The sequence below is a fragment of the Hemitrygon akajei genome, chromosome 10 (genome assembly GCF_048418815.1).
Source record: "Hemitrygon akajei chromosome 10, sHemAka1.3, whole genome shotgun sequence".
Taxonomy (NCBI): Eukaryota; Metazoa; Chordata; class Chondrichthyes; order Myliobatiformes; family Dasyatidae; genus Hemitrygon; species Hemitrygon akajei.
Genome location: NC_133133.1, coordinates 82,202,932 through 82,223,519, shown reverse-complemented (window position 1 = coordinate 82,223,519; position 20,588 = coordinate 82,202,932). Strand labels below are relative to the sequence as shown.

Here is a 20,588-nt window from a genome sequence, read left to right as displayed (position 1 = left end):
CATGCCCGCTCATGATCCCTGATGAAAATAGCAGAGTTTCTCATCAAAACGTTAACTATAATCGACACTTGTACCCGGCTGGAAACCCAAGAGGAGTTTATTAGAGATCTGTTCTGGCCTTGACCCTGTAATAAAGCTAAGGTGCACTTGAGTCTAACCTTGGGCTGTTACCAGTTTCTCCTATGTATAAGATGTGCCATTCATTACACTGTATTGTGTATACTAAATTCTACTGGTTGTAAGTTATTCTCCACTCTAGCTTGGGCCCATGTTCCTGCAGCTCTTGTTATGTATGCATTTTAATATTTTTAAATGTTTATGGGAGTGATAGTGGCTCTGGCCTCACACCGTTCAACTTTACCTGGGACCTCAGCAGTGATGAAGGAAGGACTCATGATGGCATCAATGGGTTCCTTCCTCGTGCTTGAGAAGGCATAGCAGACACGGAAGAGCAAGGACTGGTTTATATCCATGATAGAACAGCTCAAGTCTATAACCCTCTGCATCCTCCTTTGATCCTGTGCATTGGAGCCTTCATACCAGGGGGTGATGCAACCTGTCAGAATGCTGTCCAATATTCATCTGTAGAAGTTTATTAGGCTCTTTGGTGACATGCTAAGTCTCCTCAAAATGATGAAGGAATATAGCCACTAGTGTGCCTTCTTCATGATTGCATCAGTAAGTTTGGCTCAGGATACATTCTCTGAGATGCCAATGTCCAGGAACTTGAAGCTGCTGACATTTTCCTCTGCCGCTCCCTCTATGAGGATTGGTGTATGCTTCTCCAGACTTCCTCTTATAAATCTATAATTAATTCCTTTGTTGACTTTGAGTGCAATATTTGTGACACCACCCAACCAACTGATCTGTCTCACTCCTGTATGCCAGCAGAGATTTGCCAACAACAGTGGTGGTGTCAGTGAATTTATAAAGCTGTACCTAGTTATACAGTCATGAGGGTAAAAAGAGTAGAGGAGTGGGATAAACACTTCATCTGGGACTTCCACACTGGTGAGGAAAGGGCTCATGACTGTATCAGTAAGCTCTAGTGTGAAACGGAGTTTGGCATTCCTCTTCCTGTCGTGAGCTCTTGGCTTCACAATGTTTGGGGTTAAGGTTTGGTCTTTGGGTTAGGTCTATCACTGAAATGTTCCCACAACCAATTGACTCACTTTCAAGGACTCTTCATCTCATGTTCTCATTATTTATTGCTCATTTATTTATTATTATTGTTTCTTTTGTATTTCCAGTGTGTTCTGCACATTGGTTGAACACCAAAGTACAGCAATGTTTCATTGATTCCATTATAGTTATCATTCTATAGATTTAAGTAACCAACAAAAACGAATTTCAGGGTTGTATATGGTTACATATATGTATTTAGATAATAAAATTTACTTTGAACTGTGAAGGAGGTAAGGTTAGGGGCTAGGTCAGAGTTAGGAGTTGAGCTTTGGGCTGGGAACAGAATATTAGATTTAGGGTTCCCTGTCGGAAAAAGTGGGTGCTGGGTCAAACTGTATTTTTATAACCTCTGGTATCAGATCAGTATCTGGCAGGGTTGAGATACCTCTCTACCACAGGAGGCATAAGGTGCTCTTTCCCTCTGCTAGCCTGCAGCTCACACTTGAGCAACGTGTAGCACCTATTTAGCGCTCAATCAGGGTCATGTGAAGCCATGGGGGCAGATGGTAGATGGTGGTATGAGCCGTTGGTGCACATCACAAGTCTTGGTTATGTGACCACTGACTGCAGGGAGACAGTCTATGAAGTCAATCTATGAAGAGTATTAATAATGGCTGGGATCACCTGTCTTGTAAAGACACGGCCCAGAAGGCGGCATTAGCAACCACAAGTGTAGAAAATTTGCTAAGAACAATCATGGTCATAGAAAGAGTATAATTATCTATGACATACAACACTGCTCATTATGATGATGATGGCATCCGATTGTCTTATTCTTTCAACTTACAATCGTGTTCCTATATTACACTGGTGACCATTGAAGAAAATGTTTAGCTGCTTGGAAATATCCTTTCAAACCAAAGTTTGAGTGATGCCTCAGTTCCCTCCCTCCCCCCTTCTCTCTCCCTCCTGTCTCTCCCCCTCCCCCCGTCTGCTGAGGTTTTTGAAAACTACCTTGTGTTTCTGTTTTGGGGAAAGCTGCCCCCTCCCTCTTCGGTCTTGATGAGATCACACCACAGAGTATGAAGATATTGTGACATTGCCTGGTGGCATCAGGTATTGATTGTTGCCATTTTGTACATACTGCCTATGGTGACCTAATCTACAGATACATTTTGTTTCTTGTTGGCCCCTGTTGTCTCTACTGAGGTCAGCCAGTACATATTTGTGAGCATTTTGTTTAACCTTCAGTCTGCACTGAATCTGTCCCTTTGGCCATTTGCTGTAGAGAGATGAATGTATCAATATCAATGTGCATTGTATATTTAACATGGCATGAGAAATTTATTCATACAATGTGTTACATTTCATTTAAACTGCTGGATTACCATCTTGGAAAGCCCAGATCTCCTGAGGGTGAGGTACGGTAAAGCCAGGACTAGCGTGAGGTTGAGACAGTGGTATCCGTGGGATGTGGCTCTCAAGTTGGGAAGATGGACCTTCCCAACAACTAGGTGGAAGAAAACATCTGTCACCTGGAGGAGGGTACCTATGCAGTATCTGTGAGTCCAACTGAGAGAGTCTTCATCTGTTTAAGCCACACCACCCAGTTGGATTGCAGTGATCTCCAAAACAGTGGGTTATGGCACTCCCAGTAGGTGACACCTTCTTCCACAGAAACCACCTTTATTACTTTATTGTCGCCAAACAATTGATACTAGAGCATACAATCATCACAGCGATATTTGATTCTACGCTTTGTGCTCCCTGGAGTACAAATGAATAGTAAATATAATAAAACTTTAAATTATAGATCATAGATAGAAAATAGAAAAGAGAAAGTAAGGTAGTGCAAAAGAACTGAGAGACAGGTCTGGATATTTGGAAGGTACGGCCCAGATCCGGGTCAGGATCCGTTCAGCAGTCTTATCACAGTCAGAAAGAAGCTGTTCCCAAATCTGGCCATATGAGTCTTCAAACTCCTGAACCTTCTCCTGGAGGGAAGAGGGACAAAAAGTGTGTTGGCTAGGTGGGTCATTTCCTTGATTATCCTGGCAGCACTGCTCCGACAGTGTGCGGTGTAAAGAGAGTCCAAGAATGGAAGATTGGTTTGTGTGATGTGCTGGGCTGTGTTCACGATTTTCTGCAGCTTCTTCCAGTCTTGGACAGGACAACTTCTATACCAGGTTGTGATGCACCCTAGAAGAATGCTTTCTACGGTGCATCTATAAAAATTAGTGAGGGTTTCAGGGGACAGGCCAAATTTCTTCAGCTTTCTCAGGAAGTAAAGGTGCTGGTGGCCTTCTTGGCAGTGGACTCTGCTTGGTTAGACCAAGTCAGGTCATTTGTGATATTCACCCTGAGGAACTTAAAGCTTTTGACCTGTTCCACCTGTGCACCACCAATGTAGATGGGGTTGTGCAGTCCGCTACTCTTTCTGAAGTCAACTACCAATTCCTTCATCTTGCTGACATTGAGGCATAGGTTATTGTCTTTGCAGCATGCCAACAGGTTCTTAATTTCCTCTCTGTACTCAAACTCATCATTACCCAAGATACGGCCTACTATTGTGGTGTCATCAGCAAACTTATATATTGAGTTTGACAGAAACTTGGCTACACAATGATGGGTGTGCAGTGAGTACAGCAGGGGGCTGAGTACACAGCCTTGTGGGGCACCAGTGCTCAGAGTGATTGGAGAGGAGAGCTTGTCCCCTATTTTTACAACTTTGATGCCTCAAAGACCCTGTACTGTGGCACCCAAATGTTGGGGCGGCACCCAAATGTTGGGGCAGCCCCCAACAACAAGGTGGATGCTGTTAGGGATTGCACCATTCTCACTGAGTGGGCTGCAGCCTGTGTGCTTGCTGGAGGAGAGCCAGTAAGTCTGGAGGGATTTTTCTTTATGGCTGCTCTCCAGGGAGATGAATTGAAGCTGCCAATGGGACCCACAGACTTCTCTGTTCCAGTAAAAGTGCAAAGGTGTGAGGTGGAGCCAGTCCTTTCTCTTTGTGTGGTTGCCTATATCTTCACAAGCACCTGGGAGGAGCTCGCTGATACTGTCATCACCACTGCAGAGTGTTAACCAAGATGTAGGCATTTCCAGTAACTGCTGCATTCCCTAATGGAAGTCCAAAGCCATTTCCTGAAGAATGAGAGCAGTGGTTTGACAGAGATATCATGTCCCTCTCAGATGTAGAGGGTGAGGATGTTTCTGCCACTTCTCTGTACTAGGCAAGGGGAAGTATCAAAGGACGGCTGCCACCTTATGTTCTCATTAACTCCTTCCCCCCAACAATCTTTGCTATCATTAATTAAACTTTCCCATTGATTGATAAAGGGTGCAGCACACAGAACAAATCCTCCAGCCATCTTTCTTTCATTGGAGCTCAATGCATTTTAAAACCTCGAAGTCAGGCATCCAAATCCAACTGCAGCAACAGCTGACAAAGGACTGAAAGCTTTCTGACTCTTGAACCATCAGGGATGCCTTACTGTAAATAATTATTAACATATCACTATAGTACATAATTTAGATAGAAAACATGATAGGTAAAGCAATTGCTCTTTTAACAAATGGGCGAACTGATAATTATTTTATTAGTGTTGATTGTCATTGTCATTGTCCAGTTTACTAAACACTAAAAAACTTCAGTTTTGTTTGCCATCCAGATAGATCATTCATATACAAGTCCATCAAGGGAGTAAAAAGAAAAAAAATGAGAATTATAGTTACAGAGGAAGTGCAGTACAGGCCCACAAATAAATTGCAAGGGCTATGATGAGGTAGATCGAGAAATCAAGATTACTTTTTTAGCATTATGAGAGGTCTATTCAAAAGCCTGATTATCAGTGGGATAGAAGCTGTCCCTGAATTTGGTGATAAGGACTCATAAGCCTTTATAATTTTCTGACTGACAGGAGTGAGAAGAATGACCAAGGTGGGATCCTGGCACAATGGAAAGTGTACACAGAGATAGTGGAGGAAAGCTGGTTTGTGTGAAGGAGCGGGCTATGGCCAAAGCACTCTGCAGTGTCGTGTGATGTGGTGCAGAGTAATTGCCTTACCAAGCCATGATTCATTCAGATAACATGCTTTCTGTGATGCATCTGTGAAAATTAGACACAGTCATCAAGAACACACCAACTCTTCTTAGCCTTTGAAGAAAGTAGAGGTGCAAGTGCAATTTGTTGGCTACAGCACCAATATGGCTGAACCAAGACACATTGTTGGTGATTTCACATCTGGGGACTTAACTAGCTCTACCCTCTTTACAAAATTACAAGGGCATAGATGGGATGGATGCTGCAAAACATTTCTGCATAATGCATAAGATTAAAGCCAGTGGTACAAATACTTCAAGAGTTACAGGGAATCTGAGGGAAATGGCTTTTCCCCTGGAGAATAGTTGCAGTTTGGAACTTGTTGCCCAAGTAGGCGGTACAGATAAATTCTCTCAAGTTTATAAAGTACCTAGCGGAGCTCTTGAATTGCCAAGGCATGAGAAGTTACAGACTAAGTACTGATCAGTGGGATTAGTGTAGTTGGGTTTTTGATGGTTCACAATGATAAGGTTGGCAAAATCTGTTTCTGTGGTGTTTGACTTACCATAGATGGGGTACTGGAAGTGATTTACTTTTAACACTGTGTTTCATCTTCTCCTGTATTTGGAGTGTTAAATTGGCTCTTCAATAATGCAAGAAGTTACTGAAAATATGTTGTGTGCTATTAAGGTTGTCGCATTATAGAAAGGCTATGGAGACTTTGGAGAAGGTATAGAGGAGATTCCTTGGGATGGTTCATGGAATAGAGAGTATTAGCTCTAAGGAGAGGTGGGAAAAACTTGAATCGTTTTCTCTGGAGCGGCGGAGGCTGAGGGGAGACCTGATGAAAATTTTTAAAATGATGAGGAACATAGATGGGGTAAATTTTCCCAGGATAAAAATGTCAAATATTTAAGAGCATGCATTTGAGGTGGTGGGGGGTGGGGTGGTGGATTCAAAGGAGATGTGCAGGGCACATTTGTTACAGAGACTGGTAGGTTCTTGGAATGTACTGCCTGGGGTGGTAGCTTCCCTGTACTGTTCCTGTGCTGTCCTGTTCTGTGTTCTACTCAGCTGGTCATGTAACACCTGTGAAGAGGAAACAAAGTTAAAGTTTCAGGCCGAAAGCTCTATCAGCAATTTGATAGGAAGAGAAACTTCTCTGTGGATTGTCACTTTGTCGTGCTGGAGAAGGTTCTGTGGTCCTGAGATCCCAAGAGCAATGCCATCTGGAGCGATGCTTCTGGTAGGGTCACCCACGGTGGTAAGGTCAAGGGTGAGGTCCCTGACAAAGAACAATCGAACTAAGACCTCAACGGTGGAACAGGCGGACAAAGTTACTTTGAGTTCAACAGCTGCGAAGGCTGCAACAAATCCATCAGCTCCAATCATCGTGGTGTCCATGCCATTGGAATAAGTTGATTGATTTGTGAAGTATCGTGTGCTTCTTGGAGTGCAACATGAAGTACACGTTAAACAAATACACACACAGGCATTTTCGTTCTGTGTTGGATCGAAGACCATCATCCTCAACCTCGAGGGATATCCATGATGACGATGAAAAAGTCAGCTATAATTTGCAGAGATGATGGAGGAGGGATGGGAACACTTTCATAATACCAGCCAGCATTTGCCTGCAGAACTGCTAGAAACCAGGATATCAAACATTTTATACCAGGTGGTGTGCCACAGAACCTGTTGAGCATACTCGAAGTTGGACTATTGTTAAATAGTAATTTTAAAATAATATTTCTGGTATAACATAACTACATTGGGTGCCAGTTATGATGGTATTAGATTTGCAGATGGCGAAGTTATAAACTCAAATGAAGATTGTAAGCCCTATCCAGCATAGATAGCTATGGGTACCTTCATTAAAGAGAGATTAGGCTGTAGTCACCTACTCTTCAAAGGCTAGATCACTTCCCCGTTTATCCTCCGTGGTGGTTCAGGTGCCAGTATTCACTATTTGAGCATGATCTCCCTTACCTATCAAGAAGGAGATAATTCCAGCAAACAAAGTAGTTTAAACACCAACATTTATATTTGGTGATACACCTTTCAATTTAGATAAAATTCTTATGACACATTTTAAAACTCAGAGGTTATCTATCTTATTAAAGATTTCAAGCAATTTCTAAAATACAAAGGATTTCCTAAATATAGGCATAATTCCTTTAATCTAAAACATACACCTACAAATTGCAGATGAAACAGTCATCCAGCACAAAAATTGAAGGAAAACGGATTCTAGTTCACCCCATTTTCTGTTATTCTTCTTGATGTTTCTTGACCATTCCTAAAAAGGCTGATTGATCCCTCACATGTATACTTCTTTTAAACTACCTTGGTGACTTCACACGTGATAATTTTTTCAGATAGCATTTCACATAGATAGCCAAAAAGCTTCTGAATCCAGTTATCCTAGACACCCAAAAATTAATGTCAGAGTCATCGAACGCTATGGCTCAACACTGCATTGAACCATTAACCTGTTTAATACCATTGACATACATCCAGACCATAACCTTCCATACCCCTCTCATCCACGTACCTACCCAAATTTCTCTTAAATTTTACTCACATTCACCACTCTGGCTGAAGTTCCTGCTCATCTTCCCTTTAAATATTTGACATTTCACCATTGAACCCTGACCTCTGTTATCTCACATGTTTTCAGTGTAAAAAGCCTGTTTGTATTTTCCCTATCTATACCCGATAAGTTAAATCTCCCCTCAAACTTCTATGTACTAGGGACTAATATCCTAACGTAGTCAACCTTTCCCGATAACTCAGGTCCTCAAGTTCTGGCAACAACCTTGTAAATTTTCTCTGTGCTCTTTCAATCTTATTTACATCTTTCCTGTAGGTATGTAATGCTCTGGGTGGCGGGGGGGGGGGGGGGGGGGGGGTTAGGTAGGTGACCAAAATTGCCCACAATACTCCAAAATTAGGCCTCACCAACATCTTATACAACTTCACCAGAACATCCCAAGTCCAGTAGTCAATGAAGTGCTAAAAACTTTCTTTATGGCCCTATGTACCTGTGATGTACTTTGAGGGAATTATGGATCTGTATTCCCAAAGCTTTCTGTTCTACCTAAATCCCCAGTGCCCTACCACTCACTATGTAAGACCCTAAACTAGTTTGCCCTCCCAAAGTGCAACACATCACACTTATCTACATTAAATTCCATCTGCCATTTTTTGCAGATGTTTTAGACTCCACTGAAAGCTTTCATAGTCTTTCTCACTAACCATTGCATCCATAATCTTAGTGTCATCTGTGAATTTGCTGATCCGTTTTACCACATTATCATCCAGATTGTTGATATAGATGACAAACAATGGACCCAGCACCAATCCCCGCAGCACACCGCTAGTCACAGGCCTCCAGTCAGGCAATTATCTACAATCACTCTTTGGCTTCTTCTGCAAAGCCAATGTCTAATCCAATTACTATCTTGTCTTGAATGTCTATCGACTGAACCTTCTTGACCAAGCTCCCATGCAGGACCTTGTCAAGGGGCATGCTAAAGTCCATGTAGACAAATCCACTGCCTTGCCTTCATCAACTTTTCTTAAGAAATTATAAGATTGGTTAGACATGACTTATCATGCACAAAGTCATGTTGAGTATCCCTAATCAGTTCTTTTCTATCCAAATACTTATATATCTAGTCCCAAAGAATACCATCCAATAACTTTTCCCCACTATTGATGTCAGGTTCATAGGCCTATAATTTCCTGGTTTATTCTTAGAGCCTTCCTTAAAAATTGGAACAATATTAGCTATCCTACATTACTCTGGCACCTCACCCTTGGCTAAGAATTTTTATATATTTGTGCTAGGGCCTCCGCAATTTTTGCACTGGCTTCCCACTGGGTTCTGAGGGAACACTTTGTCAGGCCCTGGAGATTTATCCACCCTCATTTGCCACAATACAGCAAATACCCTCCTCCTCTGTAATCTGCATAGTGTCCATAATATCGCATCAAGAGCCTCTCTCCCAAGTAGATACAAATGCAAAAACTCCATTTAAGATCACCCACTTCTCTTTTGGCTCTATACATAGATTACTGCTCTAATTTTCCATTGGACCAATTTTGTCCCTTGCTCTTACTATATCTGTGGACACCCTTAGGATTCTTCTTCATCTTCTCTGCCAGAGCAACAGCATGTCTTCTTTTAGCTCTCCTGATTTCCTTCTTCAGTGATCTCTTGCATTTCTTGTACTCCTCAAGAACCTCATTTTCTCCTGCCTGTCTATAGCTGCTATGCATCTCCTTCTTTTACCCAGGGCATTAATATCTCTTGAAAAGCAAGGTTCCATAGATCTGCTATCCTTGCATTTTATTCTTAAAGGAAATAAACCCTGTACTCTCAAAATTTCATGTTTGAAGGTCTCCCATTTACCAAGTACACGTTTGCCAGAAAACAACCTGCCTCATCCACACTTGCCAGGTGCTTTCTGATACCATCAAAATTGACCTTTCTGAAATGTATAATCTGAACTTGACCAGACCTATCTATAAGACTATAACATACATGAGCAGAATTAGTCAATTTAATCCATTGAGACTGCTCTGTCATTTCATCATGACTGATCAATTTCCTTCTCAGACCCAATCTCTTGCCTTTGCCCCATATCCCTTCATGCCCTAATTAAACAAGTAACTATGAACCTCTGCCTTAAATATACCCAATGACATGGCCTCCACAGCTGCCCGTGGCAACAAATTCCATAAATTCACCGCTCTCTGGCTAAAGAATTTCCTCATCTCCAATCTAATTGGATGTCCTCTATTCCGAGGTTGTGTCCTCTGGTTTTAGATTCCTCCATAGGAAACATCATCTGTATATACACTCTATCAAGGCCTTTCAACATTCAATAGGTTTTAATGAGGTCCCACCTCATTCTTCTGAATTCCAGTAACTACAGGTCCACAGCCATCAAAAGCTCTGCATATGATAAGGCTTTCAATCCCAGAATCATTTTAGTGAATCTCCTTTGAACCCTCTTCAATGTCAGTACATCCTTTCTTAGATGAGGAGCCCAAAACTGCTCACAGTACTCTAAGTGAGGTCTCACTAGTGCTTTCCAAATCCTCAACATCTTTGATTTTATAATCTAGTCCTCTTGAAATGAATGCTAACATTGCATTTGCCTTCCTCACCACCAAGTCAACCTGCAAATTAACTCTTAGGGAATTTTGCACAATGATTAATAGTTTCCTTTGCAGCTCAGATTTTTGAATTTTTTCTCCATTTAGAAAATAGACTATGCTTATTTTTTTCTCCTGCAATACACTTCCTGACATAGTATTCCATCTGCCATTATTTGCCCATTCTCATAATCTACCCAAGTTCTTCTGTAGCCTCTCTACTTCCTCAAAACTACCTGCCCTTCTACCCATCTTCACATCATCTGCAAATTTTGCAACAAAGCCATAAATTCTGTCATCCAAATCATTGGAATAATAATCCAGAAAGATGTGATCCAACACAGACCCCTGTGGACACAATATGTAATTGAGAGGCAACTAGGAAAGGCTATATTTATTCCCACTCTTTGTGTCTTGCCAGTTAGCCAATGCTCTATCCATACCAATATCTTTACAGAATTACCATTGGGTCTGAACTTCATGTGTGGCATCTTGTCAAAGGTCTTATGAAAATCCAAGTACACAACATCCACCAAATTGCCTTTGTCTATCCTGCTTGTTGTTTCTTGAAAGAATTCCAACAGATTTGTCAAACAAGATTTTCCCTTGAGGAAACCATGCTGACTATGGCCTATTTTATCATCTGCCTCCAAGTACCCTGAAACCACATCCTTAACCCTCAACTCCAATATCTTCCCAACCACTGAGGTCAGACTAACTAGCCTATAATTTCCTTTCTTCTGCTTCTCTCCCTTCTTGAAGAGTGGAGAGATATTTACAATTTTTCAGTCCTCCGGAACCATGCCAGAATCCATTGATTTTTTAAGGATCATTACTAATGCCTTCACAATCTCTTCAGCTACCTTTTTTGGAACCCTGGAGTGTAGACAATTTAGTACAGGTGATTTATCTACCTTCAGGTCTTGCAGTTTCCCAAGGACCTTCTCCCTACTAATGGCAACTTCACACAGTTCTGCCCCCTGACACACTTAATCTTCAGGAATACTGTCAGTATATTCCACAGTGAGGACTGATGCAAAATCCTTATGCAGTTTTCCATCATTTCCTTGGCTTTATTTATTACCTCTTCAGCATCATTTCCAGCCATTCAATATATATTTGCACCTTTCTTTTACACTTTATATATCTGAAAAAACTTTTTGTATCCTCTTTAATAGTATTGACTATCTTACCTTTGTAGTCTACCTTTTCCTTCATTATGATTTTTTTTTTAGTTGCCTTCTGTTGGTTTTTAAAAACTTCCCTATCCTCTAACTTCCCATTAATTTTTGCTCTATTATATGCCTACTCTTCGGCTTTTATGGTGGCTTTGACTTCTCTTATCAGCCACAGTTGCATAAACCTTCCTTTAAAATACTTCTTCTATGGGATGCATCAATCCTGCACCTTACAAATTGCTTCCAGAAATTCCACCCATTGCTGCTCTGCCATCATCTCTGCTAGTGTTCCCTTCCAATCAATTTTGGCTAGTTCCTCTCATGCCTCTGTAATTTCCTTTACTCCACTGTGATAATAACTAATCTGACTCTAGCTTATCCTTATCAAATTGTATGGTGAATTTTATATTATGGATCACCATACCCTGAGGGTTCCCTAACCTTAAGCTCTCAAACAAGTTCCAGTTCATTGCACAATACCAATCCAGAATAACTGATCCCCTAGTGGGCTCAACCGCAAGCTGCTCTAAAAAGCCATCTTGTAGGTATTCTACAAATTTCTTCTCATGGGATCCAGCACCAACTTAACTTTCTCAATCTATCACCATATTAAAATCCCCATGACCTTGACATGCATGTTCTATTTCCCATTGTAATTTGTAGACCACACTTATTGAATTCCTAATGTATGTAGGCTTACCAAGATCTTTCTCCACAAATACTCCACCACCTGTTCTAGTACTCTGTTCCCATCTCCTGCAAAGTACTTTTAATCTCTCTCTGTGCAGCTCCAACAAACCTTCACACTCAGAATTCAGACAATTTAGGTGCAAACTGTCCCTTCTGTACATCCCCCTCTTTCCCTGGAATAGAGCCCAATGATGCAAAAAATATGAAGCCCTCCTTCCTTAGCCATGTAGTAAACTGTATGACTTTCCTATTTCTGACCTCATTAGCATGTGGCATGGTTAGCCATCCTGAGATCACAAACCTGGAGGTTCTGTCCTTTAATTTAGCAATTAACTCCCTGAATTTAATTTGCAGGACCTTCCTCACCTCCCTATCAACTTGTATGGCCACATTCAGGGAGCTCTGGACTCAGAACTCGAGCCCCCTCTGCACACTCGAGTGCTCCAGTCAATTTCCAAAGATTTCCCATCCTCTGGCTGAAGAAGATTTCTTCCCAGCTCTGTCCTGAAAGTCCATAAGACCATAAGATGTAGAAGAGTCTACTCTGCCATTTCATCATGGCTGATCCAATTTTCCTCTCTGCCCCAATCTCTTACTTTCTCCCCATATTCCTTCATAACCTGATCAATCAAGAATTTATCAACCTCTGCCTTAAATATACATAAAGACTTTGCCTCCAAAGCTGCTTGTGGGAAAGAATTCCACAGATTCACCACTCTCTGGCAAAATAAATTCCTCATCTGCATTCTAAAAGGATGTCCCTATATTTTGAGGTTGTCCCCTCTGGTCTTAGATTCTCCCATCACAGGAAACATCTTCTCCACATTCACGCTATGAAGTCCTTTTAGAATTCAATAGACTTTAATGAAGTCACCTGTCATACTTCTGAATTCCAGCAAAACAGGCCCAGAGCCCTTAAACGTTCTTCATATGACAAGCCATTCAATCCTGGAATAATTTTCGTGAACCTCCTTTGAACCCTCTCCAGTTCCAGCACATCCCTTCTAAGGGACCCAGAACTGCTCACAATACTCCGTAATGCCTCGCCAGTGCTTTATCAAGTTTTAAAATTACATCCTTGCTTTTATATTCTAGTCCTCTTGCACTGAATGCTAAGATTGCATTTGACTTCCTCACCACAGACTCAATCTGCAAATTAACCTTTAGACACTACTGCACAAGGCCTCCCAAGTCATTTTGCACCTCATTTTTTGTATTTTCTCTCCATTTAGAAAACAGTCAACCCCTTTCATTTCTTCTACCAAAGTGCATGGCCATACACTTCCCAACACTGTATTCCATCTGTCCAAGTTCTTCTGTAGCCTGCTTCCTCAAAACTACCTGCCCCTCCACCCATCTTCATCTCTTCTGCAAACTTTGCAACAAAGTCAGCAATTCTATCATCCAAATCATTGGCACATAACGTAAAAAGAATCGGCCCCAACACAGACCCGTGACCCACTAATCACCAGCAGCCAACCAGAAAAGTCCAAACCCTTATTATGTGACTGTGAGGTCTGAAGCACTCAGGTCAATGGAAACACCTCCCTCCACCCTTTAAAAATCAAGATCTCCTCTTGGACTTCCTAGACTCCAGTCAAAACAGTCCTACTTGATCCCTCATCACACAGAAGCTGGTCTGTGGAACCAGAAAATGTTGGCATCATCAGTAGAGAGAAATAGGTACTGTTACGTACTCGTGACATGACAGTGGTACCCTTGTCACGTGACTGGAGTTGAAGCTATACTGGACTTGAGGTAATGGTCTTGTGATGGTGGAGTGACGTCATTTTCCTGCCAATAGAGGTCATGTGACAGGTTTTTTTTTACAGGGTATAAGAGGAGGACCCCTCCCTGTGGGGTGGGGCAGTTCGTGGCTGGGTTTGCCATGTTGACTTCATGCCACTGCGTGATTTAATGTTATGATGCAGTTTAGTTGAAAGATGAAGTTTTATCTATTGCCTAAAGTTTAAAAGGTCATTGCCAGCAGTTTCTTTACAATACTGCTGGTGGCGAGTGAAGATCGGAGTTCGGGAGTTAAAGATCGAGGAGAATTGAATTTCGACAGTGAAACGAGTTTGACCTTATTTAATCCTTATTTGAAAGGAATTCATTGACTGTTCTCTTGTTAATCTCTGCGGGATAGCAGAAGATTGAGGACAGTGTGATAAAGGAAAGGTCAGTGCCTTTAAGCCATTCTGTTTCGTAAATTCTTCATGGGAAAAGTTCGACGCCGGGGATCGAAACAAAGCGACGTGGAAGAGAATTTGAATCGCCTTAAAAAGTCTCTCCTTTTAAATGGACTGAGCATTTGAACTTTTGGCAATACCACTTTAAAGAACTGTTTTTGCAACATCGCTTTAAGAACTGTTAAGCTGCCGCACAGCAGCTGTTTTCCGGTTATGTTAGTGTTTGTTTACTTTTGGGGGGTTTGTTTTCAGTGTTTAATAAACGTGTTATTTGTTATAAAAACCCTTGCCTAACTCACATATATTTATTGTTGCCTGAATCCGTAACAGTACACAAGTCAGATTACATTATCCTCAGACTGAAATGTGAACTGTTCCTTCCTTTGCAGATTTTTCCATTTTATTTTAAATTTCCAGAATCCGCGAGGTTTTTGTTTTTGGCTTTTCTCCCTGGAACCAGCCTGGGTAATCTTCCCTGCGCTCCCCATTCAATATTTATTTATTTATTTACGCAAGGAAACCAGATCTGTCCATGGTACTCCTGGTGCCATCTCTCTAGAGCTCTGGAGAAAGGCAAAGACATTTCCTGACATCTGTATACACTTTCAGTACACAATTTTCCATCCTGGTCACTTTCTGCCCCAGTACATTGGCTTTTAGTGAGTTATATGGCAGGGAGAGAGCCCTTTTGGCCCAATCAGTCCTTGGCCACTAAGACACCCATCCAAACCAGTTCCATTTGGCAGTTTGGCCCTCAGAACCTTTCCTATCCATATACTACCTTGGTATTCATTTTCTTACAATAGAATATACAAAACAAATACAGCTATACATACCCTGATTGTTATAGGTTAACTGTCCCTGAACCCCGTGGTGTGGGACCCAAGGTTGCAGAGAGAAGAGAGCATGGCCTGGACGCTGGGGGTCTTTGATGATGGATGCTGCTTTCTTGTGGCAGCACTTCTTGTAAATGCACCCAGTGGTGGGGAAGGTTTTGCCTCTGATGGTCTGTATCCATCACTTTCTATAGGCTTTTCTGTTCTTGAGTACTGTATTGGTTGTGATGCAACCATTAGGATGCTCTCCACCATGTATATATACATAATTTTCTTTGTTTTTGGTTACACATGTCAAATCTACACAACTTTCTAAGACAGTAGATTTACTGTCATCTCTTCTTTGTAATTACACTTGCATGCTGGTCCCAGAACAGACACTCTGGTATATTAACAGCAAGAAATGTTCCTAATATACCTACCTCAACCATTTCCTCTGGCAGCCCATTCCATGTATGGACAAACCTCTGGGTGCAAAAGTTGCTCCTTAGGTTCCTATTGAAGCTCTCCACTTTCACCTTAAACTTGTGCCGATTAGTTTTAGAATCCCTAACCATGAATGATTTTACACACCTCCATGTCACCCCTCATCCTTCTAGACATCAATGAAAAAAGTCCCAACCTGCTCAACATCTTCCCATCAGAGAAAGTCCTTGGAGTAAGTCTCCTCCACAGTCTTTGCAACTTATTGGCATCTTTCCTACAGCAGGTTGACAAAACTAAACATATTCCAAATGCAGCCTCACCAACATCTTGCAACATTACGTCCTACCTCCTATAGTGTCCTTGATAAAGGTCAGCATGCCAAACCACTTCCTTAAAAATCCTGTCTACTCATGACTTCACTTTCAGGGAACCACATACCTGTACCCCAGGATCCCTCCATTCTACAACACACCTCAGGGTCCTTCGGCAGTTTAACGGGGGCACGACTGCGTAAGCGCGTGTAAGTCGGACCATGAGGCAGCGGGAGTATTTAAAGAGAATAGTAGACGGAGTGGGCGACGGAGTAGCCGGGGACACAGTAGGAAGGCTTTGTCTTGAGAGGCTTCGGCGAGCAGAGGCTGAGGACGAGCTTCATTCCAAGTGAGGTAAGGCCGGGTAAGTTCCTTTCAAAGGAGAAAGTTTCAAAAGTTGAGGCAACGTATTGGGTAGATCATGGCAGCTGAGATCGGCCCTGTGGTTTGTTCATCCTGCAGCATGTGGGAAATCAGGGATACTTCCAGTGTCCCTGACGACTATGTGTACAGGAAGTGTGTCCAACTGCAGCTTCTGGCAGACCACATTGAGCATTTGGAGCTGCAATTGGATTCACACTGGAGCATCCGCGATGCTGAGAAAGTCGTGAATAGCATGTTCAGTGAGTTGGCCACACCGCAGGTAAAAGCTACACAGGCAGAAAGGGAAGGGGTGGCCACTAGATAGCGTAGCAGTAGGCAGGTAGTGCAGGAGTCCCCTGAGGTCATCTCCCTCCTAAACAGATATACTGTTTTGGATACTATTGGGGGAGATGTCTCATAGGGGAAGGCAGCAGCAGCCGAGTTCATTGCACCATGGGTGGCTCTGCGGCACAGGAGGGAAGGAAAAGGAGTGGGAGAGCTATAGTCATAGGGGATTCGATTGTAAGGGGAATAGACAGGCATTTCTGCAGCTGCAAACGAGACTCCAGGATGGTATGTTGCCTCCCTGGTGCAAGGGTCAAGGATGTCTCTGAGCAGCTGCAGGACATTCTGGAATGGGAGGGTGAACAGCCAGTGGTCGTGGTGCACATAGCTACCAACGATATAGGTAAAAAACGGGATGAGGTCCTACAAGGGTGAATTTAGGGAGTTAGGAGATAAACTAATAAGTAGGACCACAAAGGTAATAATCTCTGGATTACTACCAGTGCCACGTGCTAGTCAGAGGAGAAATAGGAGGATATTTCAGATTAATACGTGGCTTGAAAAATGGTGCAAGGGGCAGGGATTCAAATTTCTGGGGCATTGGAACCAGTTCTGGGGGAGGTGGGACTGGTATAAACAGGACAGTCTGCACCTGGGCTGGACTGGAACCAATGTCCTAGGGGAAGCGTTTGCTACTGCTGTTCAGGAGGCTTTAAACTAATGTGACAGGGGGATGGGAACAAGTGCAGAGAGACAGAGGGGTGTAAAATGAGGGTAGAAGCAAAAAGTAGTAAGGTGAAAGGTAAAAGTGGCAGGCAAACAAATCCAGGGCAAAAAGCAAAAAGAGCCACTTTTCAACATAATTGTATAAGGGCTAAGAGTGTTGTAAAAACAAGCCTGAAGGCTTTGTGTGTCAATGCGAGGAGCATTCATAACAAGGTGGATGAATTGAATGTGCAGATAGTTATTAATGAATATGATGTAGTTGGGATCACAGAGACATGGCTCCAGGGTGACCAAGGATGGGAGCTCAACATCCAGGGATATTCAATATTCAGGAGGGATAGACAGGAAAGAAAAGGAGGTGGGGTAGCATTGCTGGTTAGAGAGGAGATTAACACAATAGAAAGGAAGGACATTAGCCTGGAGGATGTGGAATCCATATGGGTAGAGCTGCATAACACTAAGGGGCAGAAAATGCTGGTGGGAGTTGTGTACAGGCCACCTAACAGTAGTAGTGAGATTGGGGGTGGCATTAAACAGGAAATTAGAAATGCATGCAATGAAGGAACAGTAGTTATAATGGGTGACTTCAATCTACATATAGATTGGATGAACCAAATTGGTAGGGGTGCTAAGGAAGAGGATTTCTTGGAATGTATGCGGGATGGTTTTCTGACCCAACATGTCGAGGAACCAACTAGAGAGCAGGCCATTCTAGATAGGGTATTGAGCAATGAGGAAGGGTTAGTTAGCAATCTTGTCGTGCGAGGCCCCTTGGGTAAGAGTGACCCCCATAATATGGAGCAATTCTTCATTAAGATGAGAGTGACATAGTTAATTCAGAAACAAAGGTTCTGAACTTAAAGAAGGGTAACTTTGAAGGTATGAGACGTGAATTAGCTAAAATAGACTGGCAAATGATACTTCAAGGGTTGACGGTGGATATGCAATGGCAAGCATTTAAAGATCGCATGGATGAACTACAACAGTTGTTCATCCCAGTTTGGCAAAAGAATAAACCAGGGAAGGTAGTGCACCCGTGGCTGACAAGGGAAATTAGGGATAGTATCAAGTCCAAAGAAGAAACATATAAATTAGCAAAAAAAAGCGGCACACCTGAGGACTGGGAGAAATTCAGAGACCAGCAGAGGAGGACAAAGGGCTTAATTAGGAAAGGGAAAAAAGATTATGAGAGAAAGCTGGTAGGGAACATAAAAACTGACTGTAAAAGCTTTTATAGATACGTGAAAAGAAAAAGATTGGTCAAGACAAATGTAGGTCCCTTACAGTCAGAAACAGGTGAATTGATCATAGGGAACAAAGACACGGCAGACCAATTGAATAACTACTTTGGTTCTGTCTTCACCAAGGAGGACATAAATAATCTTCCGGAAATAGTAAGGGACCGAGGGTCTAGTGAGATGGAGGAACTGAGGGAAATACATGTTAGTAGGGAAGTGGTGTTAGGTAAATTGAAGGAATTAAATGCAGATAAATCCCCAGGGCCAGATGGTCTGAATCCCAGAGTGCTTAAGGAAGTAGCCCAAGAAATAGTGGATGCATTAGTGATAATTTTTCAAAACTCCTTAGATTCTGGATTAGTTCCTGAGGATTGGAGGGTGGCTAATGTAACCCCACTTTTTAAAAAAGGAGGGAGAGAAACCGCAGAATTATAGACCCCGGTGAGTCTAACATCTGTGGTGGGGAAAATGCTAGAGTCGGTTATCAAAGATGTGATAACAGCACATTTGGAAAGAGGTGAAATCATCGGACAAAGTCAGCATGGATTTGTGAAAGGAAAATCATGTCTGACGAATCTTATGGAATTTTTTTAGAGATGTAACTAGTAGAGCGGATAGGGGAGAGTCAGTGGATGTGGTATATTTAGATTTTCAAAAGCCTTTTGACGAGGTCCCACACAGGAGATTAGTGTGCAAACTTAAAGCACACGGTATTGGGGGTATGGTATTGATGTGGATAGAGAATTGGTTGGCAGACAGGAAGCAAAGAGTGGGAGTAAACGGGACCTTTTCAGAAAGGCAGGCAGTGACTAGTGGGGTACCGCAAGGCTCAGTGCTGGGACCCCAGTTGTTTACAATATATATTAATGATTTAGACAAGGGAATTAAATGCAGCATCTCCAAGTTTGCGGATGACACGAAGCTGGGCGGCGGTGTTAGCTGTGAGGAGGATGCTAAGAGGATGCAGGGTGACTTGGATATGTTAGGTGAGTGGGCAAATTCATGGCAGATGCAATTTAATGTGGATAAATGTGAGGTTATCCACTTTGGTTGCAAGAGCAGGAAAGCAGATTATTATCTGAATGGTGGCCGCTTAGGAAAATGGGAGGTGTAACGAAACCTGGGTGTCATTGTACACCAGTCATTGAAGGTGGGCATGCAGGTACAGCAGGCGGTGAAAAAGGCAAATGGTATGTTGGCATTCATAGCAAAAGGATTTGAGTACAGGAGCAGGGAGGTTCTACTGCAGTTGTACAGGGCCTCGGTGAGACTGCACCTAGAGTATTGTGTGCAGTTTTGGTCCCCTAATCTGAGGAAAGACATTCTTGCCATAGACGGAGTACAGAGAAGGTTCACCAGATTGATTCCTGGGATGGCAGGACTTTCATATGAAGAAAGACTGGATCGACTGGGCTTATACTCACTGGAGTTTTCAAGATTGAGGGGGGATCTTATTGAAACATATAAAATTCTAATGGGATTGGACAGGCTAGATGCAGGAAGATTGTTTCTGATGTTGGGGGAGTCCAGAACGAGAGGTCACAGTTTAAGGATAAAGGGGAAGCCTTTTAGGACCGAGATGAGGAAAAATTTCTTCACACAGAGAGTGGTGAATCTGTGGAATTCTCTGCCACAGGGAACAGTTGAGGCTGGTTCATTGGCTATATTTAAGAGAAAGTTAGATATGGCCCTTGTGGCTAAAGGGATTGGGGGTATGGAGAGTAAGCAGGTACAGGGTTCTGAGTTGGATGATCAGCCATAATCATACTGAATGGCGGTGCAGGCTCGAAGGGCCGAATGACCTACTCCTGCACCTATTTTCTATGTTTCCACTCACTGTAAACAGAGAGTACCATTTTATTTTCAATATTAGACTCTTATGTCAAGGGAGAAAACTCTGGAAAATATGAAATCAACAAATTTGAACTCAGTTAAATAGAGAGAATTTTTATTTTCAGTATCAAACCCATTAACCCTGGTTACAGGGACTGCTCAGTGTCTGAACAACAAAC

The 20,588-nt window shown here is 42.4% G+C and overlaps 1 protein-coding gene across 1 annotated transcript in view; it reads left to right on the top strand.

Moving 5' to 3' along the window:
* Window positions 1-20,588, top strand: part of LOC140734514 (interferon-inducible GTPase 5-like) — a 218,192-nt gene that overhangs the window by 94,237 nt on the left and 103,367 nt on the right. The gene's annotated exons all lie outside the window — the stretch shown is intronic.